The sequence below is a fragment of the Strongylocentrotus purpuratus genome, unplaced genomic scaffold (assembly GCF_000002235.5).
Source record: "Strongylocentrotus purpuratus isolate Spur 01 unplaced genomic scaffold, Spur_5.0 spur5_scaffold_12, whole genome shotgun sequence".
Lineage (NCBI taxonomy): Eukaryota > Metazoa > Echinodermata > Echinoidea > Camarodonta > Strongylocentrotidae > Strongylocentrotus > Strongylocentrotus purpuratus.
In genome coordinates, this window is record NW_022145597.1 from 9,130,849 (window position 1) to 9,145,068 (window position 14,220).

Consider the following 14,220-nt stretch of genomic DNA (forward strand, 5'->3'; position numbering starts at 1 on the left):
CTAACCCTATATACCTTAGTCGAAATAAAGCCCGGAGCAATATTGTCGTAGAATCAAATGGCTTGTCACCATCATTTCATAATGATTTTGTGTCAGTCGAGAGAGTTCTAAAAATCATGTAAAAGGGGCACATTTTCAGGGATCTACGTATTATTTTTTGCGGATTTGAAAAAAACATTTTTTTTTTTTTTTTGGTGTGTGGAAAGAACAAGATATTTTTATAAAAACAAACATGTCAATGCGTTTGTACCTGTTTATGTGAAAACGGTATACTTTCTGTAAATGTGCACTCTAAATATATTATAGTCTATCTTTTTCCTAATTTGAAAGCAGAAAAAAAGACAATTGCTCCAGGCATTATTTCATAAAAAAGGGTTAGGGTTATAGGGTTAGGGATAGGGTTACAATGGAGTTTGAGATTAGGTTTATAAGGTTCTATCTATCTAAGTATATTCTCCCGGTTCGGAGGTTGATTGCAACATCTTTCCATTTCACTCTATCTTCTGCCATTCTGGTGCACTCTTGCAGTTTTAGTCCACTCCAGTTCTTGACATTCTCTTCCCAGTTGATTCTGGGTCTCCCTCTAGGTCTACTTCCTTCCACTCTTCCTTCCAATACATTCTTTAAGAGGCTTTGGTGCCTTTTAACATGACCAAAGTATTTGATTTTTCTCTCCTTAACTAATCCTACTAGTGCAATTTATAAGGTCAGGGTTATGCATAGTGTTTGATCGTGGGTAGAAGTTAAGGTTTCGCTTATAGGGGAGGAAATTAAACACGTTGCAATTACCATCGAAGCGCGCATCGTGTAGCATGGAGGCCTCTGTATCTCTCCTTTTTTTGGCGGGAAAACTTTCATCAAGAAACTTGGTCGGTGCTGCGTGTCTTACACGCTGTTTGATGTCATAATACTAATTATTGAAAAGAGGATGTTTATGTTTTCGCGGCTTGAACTTCATCCGATCTGTTTCCCGTTTTAATCAAGGGATATCACTGTCAAAGGGAGAACATAGTTTATCATGATGAGACTACAGCTGTTCACCTTATAGGTGTTCTCAACATAAGTATAAATAACGTTCTTACACTCGTAATTATTGAGCTTGATATGATAAACAAAATATAATGTTTATATCCTGCTTAAAGATTGGAAATAAGTTAATGTTGAGACATGATAAGATAAATGTGTCTGAGCCTAATTATGTCTATCTAATGGCATTTATATAAAATCATTAATTTTGAACTGTGCTGGATACAAAAATACAATAAACAATTAAAAGCTTGTTTTCATCTGATGCGTTGCAAGAGGGAGCGAGTACAGCAACATTATGAGAGCTAGAAACAATAAAAATACGATGATAAACTGATATAGCCTAGGCATTAAGACGGAAATGAGCTTGTGGTCGTGTTTGTGTGTTTTTTTTTTTGTGTGTGTGTGTATGTGTGTGTGTGTGTGTGTGTGTGAGAGAGAGAGAGAGAGAGAGAGAGAGAGAGAGTGAAATTTTTATTATATTTCGTGCGGGATGTATTTAAAGAAAAATCGTAACTATTAGTTAATAATCTGGTCACAATTTTTTTTAAATAGGGGTATAACTGAACATCAAGTCCTTTGCTGAAATCAGCGATTTTTTTTTAGAAGGGCGTTAACTCATACTTTTCCACAAATTTAACCCCTTTCTGGGTCTCAACAGACGAGGCCAACCCTCCCTCAAAAATGGGGGAGGGGCGGAATTTACCTACATCCCCCGAGATTGACGCCCGTGATAAGATGAAGGCCACATTGGTCAAAACACGAGAACAATCTTGGGAAAAACCAAGCTTGAGAATGAAAACATTGTGTTTCCTTCAGCGAAGGTCTATGTTCGCCCAGTCAGTCACCTCTAACAAATCTCTCAAAACTTTTTCCCGTCTCATTATCAATCCAAAAAGGATCTGCTAAAATGATATGAAATCGGTTTCCCTTCCCCGAGATAGAAAAATAATCCCATACTCAAGGAGCGGGTTGGTGACTTCAACGCACGCCGTACCTGCGGGCTATCTTTCTGTCACCACTCCGCTGACGGTTTTTTTTTCCTCTGCCCCTTTATAGTTCTTCGGGGGAAACGACAGAAGTAATTTCGTTGAATCGTAATTCCATCATCGTTTGCTTCTCATTCGTACAATGCAAGAAATGTTTCATTTCTGTTTAAAACTTGAACACACTTTTGCTATTCCATTCTTATAACACTTAACTTTTAATGTTTGATCATGGCGAACATTTCGGAATTTAATAATAAACGACAATAAAGAGAAAGAAGAAGAGGGAGAAAAAGTAGAGAATAAAAGAAAGAAGAGTGATAAACAAACACATTTTCTCTTACTGGAGAGGAGAGGGAAAGAGAAGGGGTGAAAATGATATATTTTATGATGAAGAGAGAGAGAGAGAGTTATTAATGCAAAGCAATGAAAGAAGAATAGAACAAAGGATTATATTAGAAGAGAAACGAGATGAAGAAAATGAAGAAGAAGATGAAGAAAGACTGGAAAAAAAGGGAAAAAAAGAGAAACTGAGAAGATATAAAGAAAGCACTTTAATGAGGAGAATTATTCATAATTATGATTTGATTTCGTTGATAAGAACATATGATTTACCATTTACCCCCTTAATAAACGTGACGACTAAAACAATTTTAATGGGACCCTTTTTACACCTCTCTCATCATTCGCCACGCCTGTCCATGTTGTGACAATGCCTGACACCAGTTTGCGTCCAAATATTATTTTCAATGTCGACTTCCTGCTGCTCGTATTGAGCGAAATCGACCTTGAATTCGTAAGGAAACGAAGAGGGAATCGGTAAACTTGAAGTTGAGCTGTTTTATCCCATCCCCCTGCGAGGGGGAGGATGTTTTAGGTGAAGATTATATGAACCCGAGTTGTGAATTGTCGAAGTCGACGCTGCGAGCTTGGTGAGAAAACTTGCCGAGTCGCTGAGAGTCACGCAGCGGGCCCAGCGCCGCGTAGGCCCCGCGAGGGTTACCCCTCCTGAGCTTCGCTCGACGACCCATTATATCACAGGCACGTACGACCAAATCAAGCCGTAAATTTCATAAGGCCTGATTTTGACTTGCTGGGGAACGTTCCTCCTTGAGAAGGTGAGGGTTTATTATGGTACCATAATAAACTAGGGTACTCTGCTGATAATCTTATTTACTAGTTAATGGTGACTGTGATTTCATTTAGAACCTTCACCTTCTAGTTAAATTTTATTTCCCAGGTACAGGTCCCTACTTGAGGGAATGAAGGCAATTTTTCTTTGAGAATGTGAACTAAAGTGATATTCTACATTTTTAATTAAGTTAAAAATGACCTCCATCACCATTGGATAAATAGCATTAGCAGTTTTGATCACTAATAGCAAGATCCTATAGGCCTTTACATGTACATCGCGTCTCAAAAAAGTTTACAGTAGTATGTTACAAGAGCAATTACCATGCACTAGCTGCCTTACGTTTATCGTCGCCATCATCATCTAAATGTTCATTATTACCTAAAACATAATTTTCATCATCATTTTCATCATCATCATCGTCATCGTCATCGTCATCGTCATCATCATCATCATCATCATCAGCAACACTCAACATCATCAACACCACCATCATTATCATAATCACCATCATCATTACAACTACCATCATCACCATCATCATCATCATTATTTTCATCACGATCGTCATCTTCAGCATGATTTTTTTATCTCCAACATCATCATTAAGATCAACATTATTATCATCATGATCATGATCATCATCACTATGGTCATCATCATCATTTTCATTACCAACATAATCATCTCATGAATATCATCATCATCACCTTTATAATCACCCTCATTATCAATGTGAATAACCAAAAAACGGCCTAAAAAGCCAACATCATAATCATCACCATAATCGTCTTGATTCCGCTTTACTTTCAGTATCAAATTAAGAATATCTAAGTAAGGAATTCAATAAATCCAAAAATAAGAATGATAGTAATAGATTGATTATAAGCTGATATGAATAATAAATGCCGAACAGTTAGACCAAACAACTATAATTTCATAGTCGTTGTTACCGCTTTTCTCCGGATCATTATTATCATAATTACAATTGTAATAATCACAAATGCCAAAGGAATTATTATTTTTACTAAATATTACTTGGCTTGCATTCCTTTGAAGCAAGGGTGTATCCCAATCTTTTCCTCGAAAACTTTTCCCAAGAAATGTAAGGTAATGATACATCAACAGCCGCGGTGAAACAACGCAGCCTCGTATGACCTTTGACCTTGTGTCCTCATCCAGGTCAAATTCCCTTGGGTACGGGTTTCACTTCCGCTCATAAATCTAGGAGATCTCTCTCTACGCTAATGACTTCTCAATTGAGCCCCAAATCGGGCCTATTAACATGTGTAAAAGCGATTGACATGGGTTATAAATAATATGGAGATGGAGTGTAGGAACTTGAATGGGTCGGGAAAGTTTGCGCACAGGTCATTTATTGGTAAGCACTTGTAAAAGAAATAAGGTTTTTCTTTCATAAACGAAAATAGAAATATAACTACAAATTATTCGATGTTGGTGGCCAATAAAAAAAATGGGGCCGCGAGATGATAATAATAGTTAATTTGCTTTTTGAGAGGAAAACAAAATCATTATCAAGTTGGCAATAAGATGAAAAAAGTTGCTGTGGTACATCTGCAAACAGGCTCTTTTTGATATAAAATGGATTACAATAATAGTTCTAAACGTTCTCGTATGTCAAGGAAAAACTGTAAAGGTGATGAAAATAATTAATAATAGTTCGTGCGTTTTACTTTGATAAAGTATGGTTTGAATTAGATATGTTATAGTAAAACTTTTCATTAAAAAATTGAAGGGTGAAATATTTCTTCCCTTACAGGTATACTATGTCCCATTTGCAGGCCAAAAAAATGAAAAAGTTAAATTCCAACTGCATTTGAAAGATAATACTAATTTAGAACTTCCCTAAAAAAGGTGGGGCTTGAAAATGTCTTCAAGTGGGAAAACAACGACTATTAGTTGTCAAATCGACTTTAGGGCTATAGAGCCCAAAAGTAATAGTCTTGATTTTCAGACAATTGTACCGAATGGTCATACCTTTTATGCTGCACAAAGATTCTATCAGTTTAATCTTGGCCATCACAAGAAGTGGGTTATTGATGTAGACAAATGCTCATGTACCCGTTACAACTCTTTTCATGTATGTTATTACCAAAGAAGAAAAAAGCCAGTCAGTCACTCAATAGTGTCTGACAGTGAAGTCTAGCAAGTAAACGGGTTTCCTTGCATAATTTGAATATGAGGACACTGCTAACGTTTAAATTCACAGATAGGACATACATGACATATTCATAATTCCTGCAAAGTTCTACAGAATTTGAGGTTGGCTGCAAAGGGGACATAGTACCTTTAAAACGATTCATATGTGATGTAATAAAATTAAAGTTTCGATTTAATGTTTTCTACAGTTCTGATTGTAACTATGCAATTTCATGTATATCTTCACACAATGTATATGTGCTGGTTTCTATTGACGTATAACTAACGAACAGCACTACCCTGACGAATTGTTTGAAATAAATAAGTACATAGAGGAAAAAGGAAAATTTCCCAATCATGCCGTTGCTTTAAATATCCTCATAGTTTATGAATATGATATTGATAAGATTGTTAAAACAAAATACCCAGATTATTTTAATCATACCAGAGACATTTCAATATATAAGTAGTTCCTAAATTGTTCTGGAAATCATGTCAAATTTTCTTTTAGCTTACCCTATCATAAGTAGTAGCTCACAATGCGTCTAATGTTACAAAAAACAACAGGGGGTAACTCCTCTGGTAAAGGGGGGCAGTTTCGTCCAGTGAGGGGGGCTTTGTTTGGTATAGATGAGAGAAAGGGGATACGAGTGTCCCCCTGGGACCCCACCAGAGGGGAGGAAATAATTGGCGATGAAAAGGAAATGGGCGAGAATCAAGTCTGACCTAAGTTCCGTGAAGAATAACATTTCTACGACTCCTTATTAATATTAAAAGGTTTTATTCAACATGTACAAAATACGAAGCGTGAGAAAGCCTGTGTAACATGATAATTTGACTTGTGAAAGTGAAACTGCGCCTATATCAATCTTACTTTTCTGAGCGCGTTTACGGAACACACGTCTTAATGATAATCAAGCAAATAAATAAATACAAATAATTCAAATTTATATTTTATTCAGTTATTTATTTACATGATCTATAGCTTATATCATTTGTTAAGGAATACTTAACATCTTTATCATGTATATTGTCTCTTTCTTCCTTTCTCTCTTTCTCTCTCTCTCTCTATCTCTCTCTCTCCCTCTCATTTCCCCCTTATTTTTGCATAACAATTAAAAGCAAATTTGATCATATTCGTTAAGATAGAACACTGATGAGGATTACAGAGATGGAAAAGAAAGTAAAGAGAAAGGAACGAGATAACAATATAAACTGACAGGAAAAGGGGATTGACGTAAAGAAGGGGGTAGATAGGGACAGGGAGAGAAAGAAAGAAAAAGATAGAGAGACAAAGAAAGAAAGAAAGAGAAGAGACAGAGAGGGAGAGAGAGAGAGAGAGAGAGAAAGCCTAAAGGAAGAAAAACGCAGAAAAGAAAGAGAAACAAAGAGGAAAAATAATCTAAGAGAGATAAAGAAAGACAAAAAAGAACGAGAGGAAGAAACGCAGAGAAAGAGAGAGAAAGAGAGAGAAAGAGAGAGAGAGAGAGGGAGGGAAAGAGAGAGAGAGAGAGAGAGAGGGGGGAAAGAGAGAGAGAGAGGGAGAGAGAGAGGATGAGAAGGGGAGAAAGAGAGAGAGAGATGGCCATATTTGAAGGAAAAATAAAAAGTTATACCAAGGAAGTACAAGAATATTAATTATGATGATAAAGGGGGAAGTGTAAGGGGAGAGACGGGTGTCGTGAAAATGAATCACGTAACGGAATGAAACTCGGTTAATAGCTTATGTATTCAGGAAGCACCGCGGAACAAGAGCTCAGACAATCATAAACTTCATATTTTTGACGAAGTTATTGTCTGACAATTATTACACGGGTCGGAAGATAAAACTGATCAAGAAGTCACACATAGCGGAGGGAAGTCTCAAATAGTGTGAGATAAATATGCTGAAGAGACTTTAAAGATTATAGAGACAATCTTTTCCAGACAAACGCAGAAATTTGTCTTGTTTACATGTGTAGCACAAAATATATAAAGATGATGGGAGAAATGGCAAAGAAGAGAAATATTTAAAAAACCTGGGACTAAGTGTTGATGCCACATAATCTGTGTGCAGTGGTTTTCACTTCCTGAGATTTCCAGCAAAATCATTAAAACAAAAGAAAAACTTTTATCGCTTCAAAATCTCATAGAATATCCAAGTCCTTAATTAATAAATCAAAAAAACTTCCCCCAATTGTTTCTAGATCGTTTGCGTTTTTATTATGTAATCACCATGCTGAATCACGTGACCAGGGGGGTGTTTCACAAAACTTGTCATCAGTGACAAATGACAATTTGTGTTATAAGCTACTGAAACCCTTGCTTCTGATTGGTTACCAACAGATTTGTCACTGATTTTTGTCATTTGTCATTGAAAAAAGGCTTTGTGAAACGCCCCCCTGTACAAAAGTTTACCTTTATCAAGTTAGTAATACCTTTAACTGCGTTATCTGTCAGAATATGACTTATGGTGTTCTTCGTTGTCAATTTTAATCATTCTACTGATCCACTAGATCATTTTATGGTGACGTAGTTAGTCCTTAGTGAGTACAGTGACCTTTTACGGCGGAAAGATGAAAAGCAAATCGCGTCAACAATGGATTTCCTTTCACTCAAATGTGTGATATCTTATTCAATTATATTTCCTTTGTCTGTGAATTTCATCTCTCTCATGAATAGTAAAGTTTATTTCTAAATGCTTAGTTTGAGATATGAGCTTGTCGGTCGAGGGGGTCGTTAGTAAGATGTAAAAAGGTGATAGATTTTCCAAGTTTAGAGGGATATTTTAACTTTCTCTTAAAGAGAATTATCAAGAGAACGTAACATCCTTTAAAGACTAAAATGCAGTGCATGAGAAATCAAAAGTTTGTAAAGTTCTATCAAGCCTATCACATTGTCCGATAAGTTTATATGTATCCACCTTTTTTCGTTAAAACTTACTACATGAAGGAAATTAAGTATCCTATAACATCCGGGCAATGCAATACAAGACTGGGTGTTGTTCTGTCAAGTGAAGATCCATTTTTATTTCTAGCAAAAATTGGGCATAACATTTTGTTTGCTCAACAATAAGGTCACTTATGACTCCAAGTTTTTTCTACTATTTCCCAAAGTGTAACTTATATTCAGATTTCAGTAATGAAGTAAATGCGATATTCTTACCGTTTTTCAATTTGTTTTTAATCAATGCTTTCCAATCTACGAAAAATGTGCCCTTCCTGCTTTCTCGCTGTAATAAATCCAGTAAAATTATCCAGTGATAAAAATTTCCTCTCATTCTCACACATCTGTTATAAATCCTAGCCATCGTTATTCGTTTACAGTGGCGTAGCGTGTGTCCGTCCATTAAGGGGGAGGGTGAGGGGGTGGGGCACTGGTCTTAATCGGAAAGTGAAATACGAATGAACAAGGCTATTCATTAGGGGGAGGGAGGGTGCGAGGGGTGGTCGCTCTTTTCTCGTTTTTTTTTTTTCCCTTCTCTCAATCTCTCTCATCTCTATTTTGCTTTCTTTCTTTTTACTTCGCCACTTGATTAAGGGGGGGGGTGCCCCAATCATCCTGTAGCTACGCCATTGTGAATCGTTGTATCAAGAGTTTCCTCAATTAAACGCTTTTACAGAGGTCACTGCACAAGTTAGAAAACATTAAGAATTATTTCATCTTGTAATTTTTCCGCGACGACTTTTATCGCTCACCCCTGAATTAATCCCACCTCGACGTGCCGAATAAGGAACCATTAGAAAGTTAAAGGTATTTAATAGCCTTTTTTTTGGGAGGGGGGTGAGATTGAAAGTGAGTAAACTATGGATATATATTTATAGACTGCTTCGAAAAGCACATGTATTGGTAAGTTCGAAGTTGAATCATCATAAAATGAGAACAGATAAAAGTAACTTTTTTGTTCCCCTTTGTTTCCTATAGGATTTTACGAATGGACTGTAAAACAGAATTTAGTATGATCTATAGCTTATTTCTTTCTTTCAGAAATACTTAACATCTATCGTGTATATTTCTCTTTCTCTTTCTCCTTCTCTCTCTCTCTCTCTCTCTCTCTCTCTCTCTCTCCTCCACCCCTAATTTCCACTCTCCCTATCTTTCTCTTCCGCTTTCTCACTCTATCTCTAACCATCTCCATCCCTCCATTTCCTCCACCTCCCATCCTCCTTCCCCTTCTCTTCCCTCTCTCCCTCATAATCTGTTTCTTCTATTCACGTTTCTCTCCCTCCCATATTCATTTATATTTCTGACAATATGTCAAATAATTAACTGTTTATTTCACCATGTACTTTTCCTGCCTTTCTTTCTGATTTTGGTTTGTTTTGTTTTTATGTACCAGTCTCTACCAAATTCTCTCGATCCAAAATATTATCTCCCTTTCCCCCTCGTTCTTTTTATATCTCAATTCAACGGATTCCTTTTTACCTATGTGCATATCTAAACGTGTATTGGCCTGCATTTTATTTCATTACATGCATTATTGTGGTTACCGTATTCATCTTTATGTCTTTCTCTAAATCAATTCAGATTAAAATAAAAGAGATATTTACTATTGGAAAAAACGTCATGACATCATTGGATTCACCAAGCATGTAAATATGAACGATGTATCTATCCACTTCAAAGGGTAATGAATGACTCGCTCGTAATCCAGCGGCATGATATTAATGATAGGACAGCTCCTCGCCTTTATTTCAAATTCCTACGTCACAATTTTATATAAATTCTCGAAATTTGCGTGTGAATATGAAATATGTACCTATTCTCTCCAAATAATATGAACAAACAATGACTCGATAATTCACTCATTTCAAAGGCGTTTTAGGCAATAATAACAATCCGACAGTTCTTCGTCTTTCTTTTCTTCTTCGTCATCGTTTTGTATTAATTCTCGAACTCTGGTTAGAGTGATATAATCCTGTTTCACGGGCGCGTAGTTTGCAAAAGCTCGGGTCGCCACCGTTCTGCCTCCATTTATTTGCACAACTTGTATGAATAGTGCGCTATCGAGCCAAATATCATTTATACTGTATTTTCAAAAGGAAAATAACAAAGGGAAATTATAGAATATGGATACTTTAATCTCATAAACACGTGTATGTATTATCGCCTGGCTGCTGTAAGCTTGTATCATTATTAATGCTGTCTGAATGAGTTTTATTAGGATGTCACCATGTGGTCGAGAGTTGCAACTAGCTATGACATTGAAATCAGTAAGAACATCTTATTTTCTAAAATAAATAAACAAAAAGAAAGAAATCAACAATTTTCTTTGAAAAATGATCTCCTGTAGATACAGACAATCCTCTCCCAAATCGACTTCCACATGAGAACTGCTTTCTTTGTTCAAACGAAGGCTTCCTCTTGTCACGTTCTCAACATCAACGAATTCCCGTTATTTAAAACATGCGAACTGTTATCATAAACAACATTAAATTCATACTTCTTCTACGCTAAATGAATTTAATCGAAGTTAATTACATTGTTTATAAACATGTCAATCTTTTAATTGATTTGTATTAATTGTTCATTCACTACAAGCGCACACTTCCTCCCCGCCTCTGTTTATCAAGAAAGATTTTGATTATATCCTCAAAATCACATAAGATAATATTTATCTTGTAATAACAACGCAATATCGAATGTTCTGCCATCGCAATGACTAATTATATGGACATCCTATGATCCCGCTATGGACAATTAATTTGTAAAACATATAATTTCTTTTCACAAAATGAACAATATTAATCTCTGCTGTGTTGTTTATGATACTTTGTCGGACTCTCGTTGATTTCTATATCTCAATGTTATCAATCTTTGTTTATTTCGGACATTCCAATTTCCTCCCTTTCGCAGTACGGGTTCGTAAAGTGTGTATACGTTAGGAAATGCAAATTACTCTAATATGTTTTCTCTTCAAATCTCTAGAAACAATGTCTTCCAGACTCGTATTCTAATATTGAAACATGAATGATTGGTATGAACAAAATAAAAAAAAAGTTTCTTCTTCTTCTTCTTCTTTTCTTTCTTTCTTTCTTCTTCTTCTTCTTCTTCTTCTTCTTCTTCTTCTTCTTCATCATCTTCTTCTTCTTCTTCATCATCACCTTCTTCTTCTTCTTCTTCTTCTTCTTCTTTTTCTTCTTCTCCTTCTTCTTCTTCTTCTTCTTCTTCTTCTTCTTCTTCGTCTTCTTCTTCTTTCTTTCGTCTTCTTCTCCTTCTTCCTTCTTCCTCCTGTTCTTCTCGTTGTTGTTTGTGTTGTTGGGGTGTTATTGTTTGTGTTGTGTTGTTGTTGTTCTTCTTCTTCTTCAAGCCCTCAGTCGTGTATTACAAAGCAAAATTCAAAAGAAGCTGCCGTAAATTTGTAGGTATAGGGTTGTGTTATCTCCCAATATAAAGTTGTTATTATTTTCCGAAATGTCATTTAAAAAATTCATATCGAGTGCCCTTCTGGCTCTCAATAGACCTTTAATAAAATCAAGTACGGTTTTTTCCGATTTTGTTATACAAAACCATGAAAAACATAATTTGTTGTTATAGGTACCTTATATACTCTGAAATTGAAAGGTAAAAATACTTTTCAGCGGCTTGGTTATTCATTCTAATGGCGTACGTAATGAAGCAGATGAAACTTTTCCATCTAATTCGATGACTTTTGCTAGTAGACAACCTCATTTTAATGAAAATCGCCGGCGGATTCTAGCACCATCTCTGCGTTGGCACGGCACTGCTTCGCCTTCCCAGTAGGCATTCAGCTGAATCCGCTGCCGGCGGGCTTCTCGATGGCGAATCTATATATCGGCATACAATCATACACGCAATAATTGGAAGGCAATTTGTTGAAGTCTTACAAGTGTGCTTAAAGAATATGTTTTATCGTGATATACCGTCTATTATCGAGAACTATAATTTCCTGTGGTAATGGCGTGGTATTAGTCAAGTGATTTAGGCATATTTATGTTTACAATGGAAGTATATACCTGCCTTACACTTTTAAAAGAGTTTTTTTTTTTTTTTTAATTCATCACCCTGAATCAGTAAGCATCATCACATATTTATGTAAAGTAATTACTGATTTCGTATCTACTTTTCATTTACAAGATCATTCCAAGTAAAACTTATTCTTAGTTTCTATGATTGGTGTTGTTATTGGTCATTTTCAAAAGTCCACAACCCACTTTATCATGATTTTAACATAATTATTCAAATATTCAAAAATGACTGAACATTGGATACATAGAACTATATATACAAAGGTAGATTAGGTGAACTCCAATTTAATGTATAACTTACTTCACAGCAAAACGCAGTGACGTGGAGATACAAATATTATGAACTATATAGTTAGACGGTTCAACGGTTGTCCCAAGAGTGAGGCCTTATTTGAAGGGGGGGAAAAGAATTGTTAAAAAAGGAGTGTTATAATTATAGCATGAATTCATGATAGACAGATTTGTACTGAATAACTACACAGGACAGCCCGGTGCGTATAGCGATTAGAAGATACAAAGCGAAATAAAATTGACACGAATTGCAATGAAATCAGCGTAACGGAAAATCACTATTATACTTCAAACTTTTGTTATAATTGCCACTGGTTTAATTCGCAGCCCAAAGAACGGCAAAGTAAATAAGAGAGATCTTTTAACCCACTCGTTTCGTTCCAGCACGGCAAAGAGCGTGCATGGGAGAGAATGCGTCTCTTTTGTAAGGGAGAGAGGAAGACCGCAAGTGCAGTATTAAACATGTTTTTGATATATCAAATGCAATTAACCGCGCAGGAAGTTATAAAAGTTTGGCGAAAGAACAAGGGGTTGTATTTTGTCCTCGAGAAGAAGAAAAAAAATCGCGCTGTCCCTGACGTTGTTGTCTGAGAAGAGAAGTTTTAGAGGAATTCTTTAAAAAAAAATTCTTCAAAACAAAAGCAAGTATCGTTTGTATTTGTTTTTATCTTGATTATTGTTTATGATTATGTTTACAATAGGGGGTGGGGGCTCAACACAAGTCATGTGTTTGTAAACATCTTCTTGAGCACAAGTCAGCCATTACAGATTCTCATTATTGCCAAAATATCAAGAAATACGGCTTGATAAAAAAGATTTCTAAGCTTATGTAAATCAGTCGCTGAGTGTTTTTATGGAGCCAGCAAAACACTTAGAGAATATGAACTCTTTCTCAAATATATTAATGGTGAGTATATTCACTTTCCCTCCATATACCACTGTAAAAATATTGTGTGAAAATTGCCCAACTTAGGGATGACTATATGGTTGACCAACTCCGAACGATTTTATGCCAAACATGGATTGGGTAACATTTTGCCCGATCAAATAAATATTTGACTACACATGGAGCAAAAATCACCTCAGTTTAGCAACCAAGAGTTGGTTGGATACATAATTACCCCTATGTTGGGAAATGACGAAAGTTTATTCAAGAAGTTTTTGGATAATGTAATTTGATTTGAAGAAAAAAAAAACGCTTTCATTTCTTCATATTGAAATTAGATAACATGTGCAAAACAATGAAAGGATTTCCATTGCACGTACTACACTTGCTTCTGTGCCAAGTGCTTCGAATGAATTTCCTACACCAAAACCGAATTCTTAAATTCAACCCTGTCCGCGAACACTATCTGTATAATTATACCTTTGATGCATTGAATCTCGGAGCCATTGCCGCATGATCAAATGTCGGGACCCCTTTAAAGGTATTATGTCCCTTTTGCAGCCAACCTCAAATTCTGTAGAACTTTGCAGGAATTATTAATATGTCATGTATGTCCTATCTGTGAAATTTAAACGTTAGCAGTGTCCTCATATTCAAATTATGTAAGGAAACCCGTTTACTTGCTAGACTTCACTGTCAGACACTATTGAGTGACTGACTGTTTTTTTTCTTCTTTGGTAATAACATACATGAAAAGAGTTGTAAAGGGTA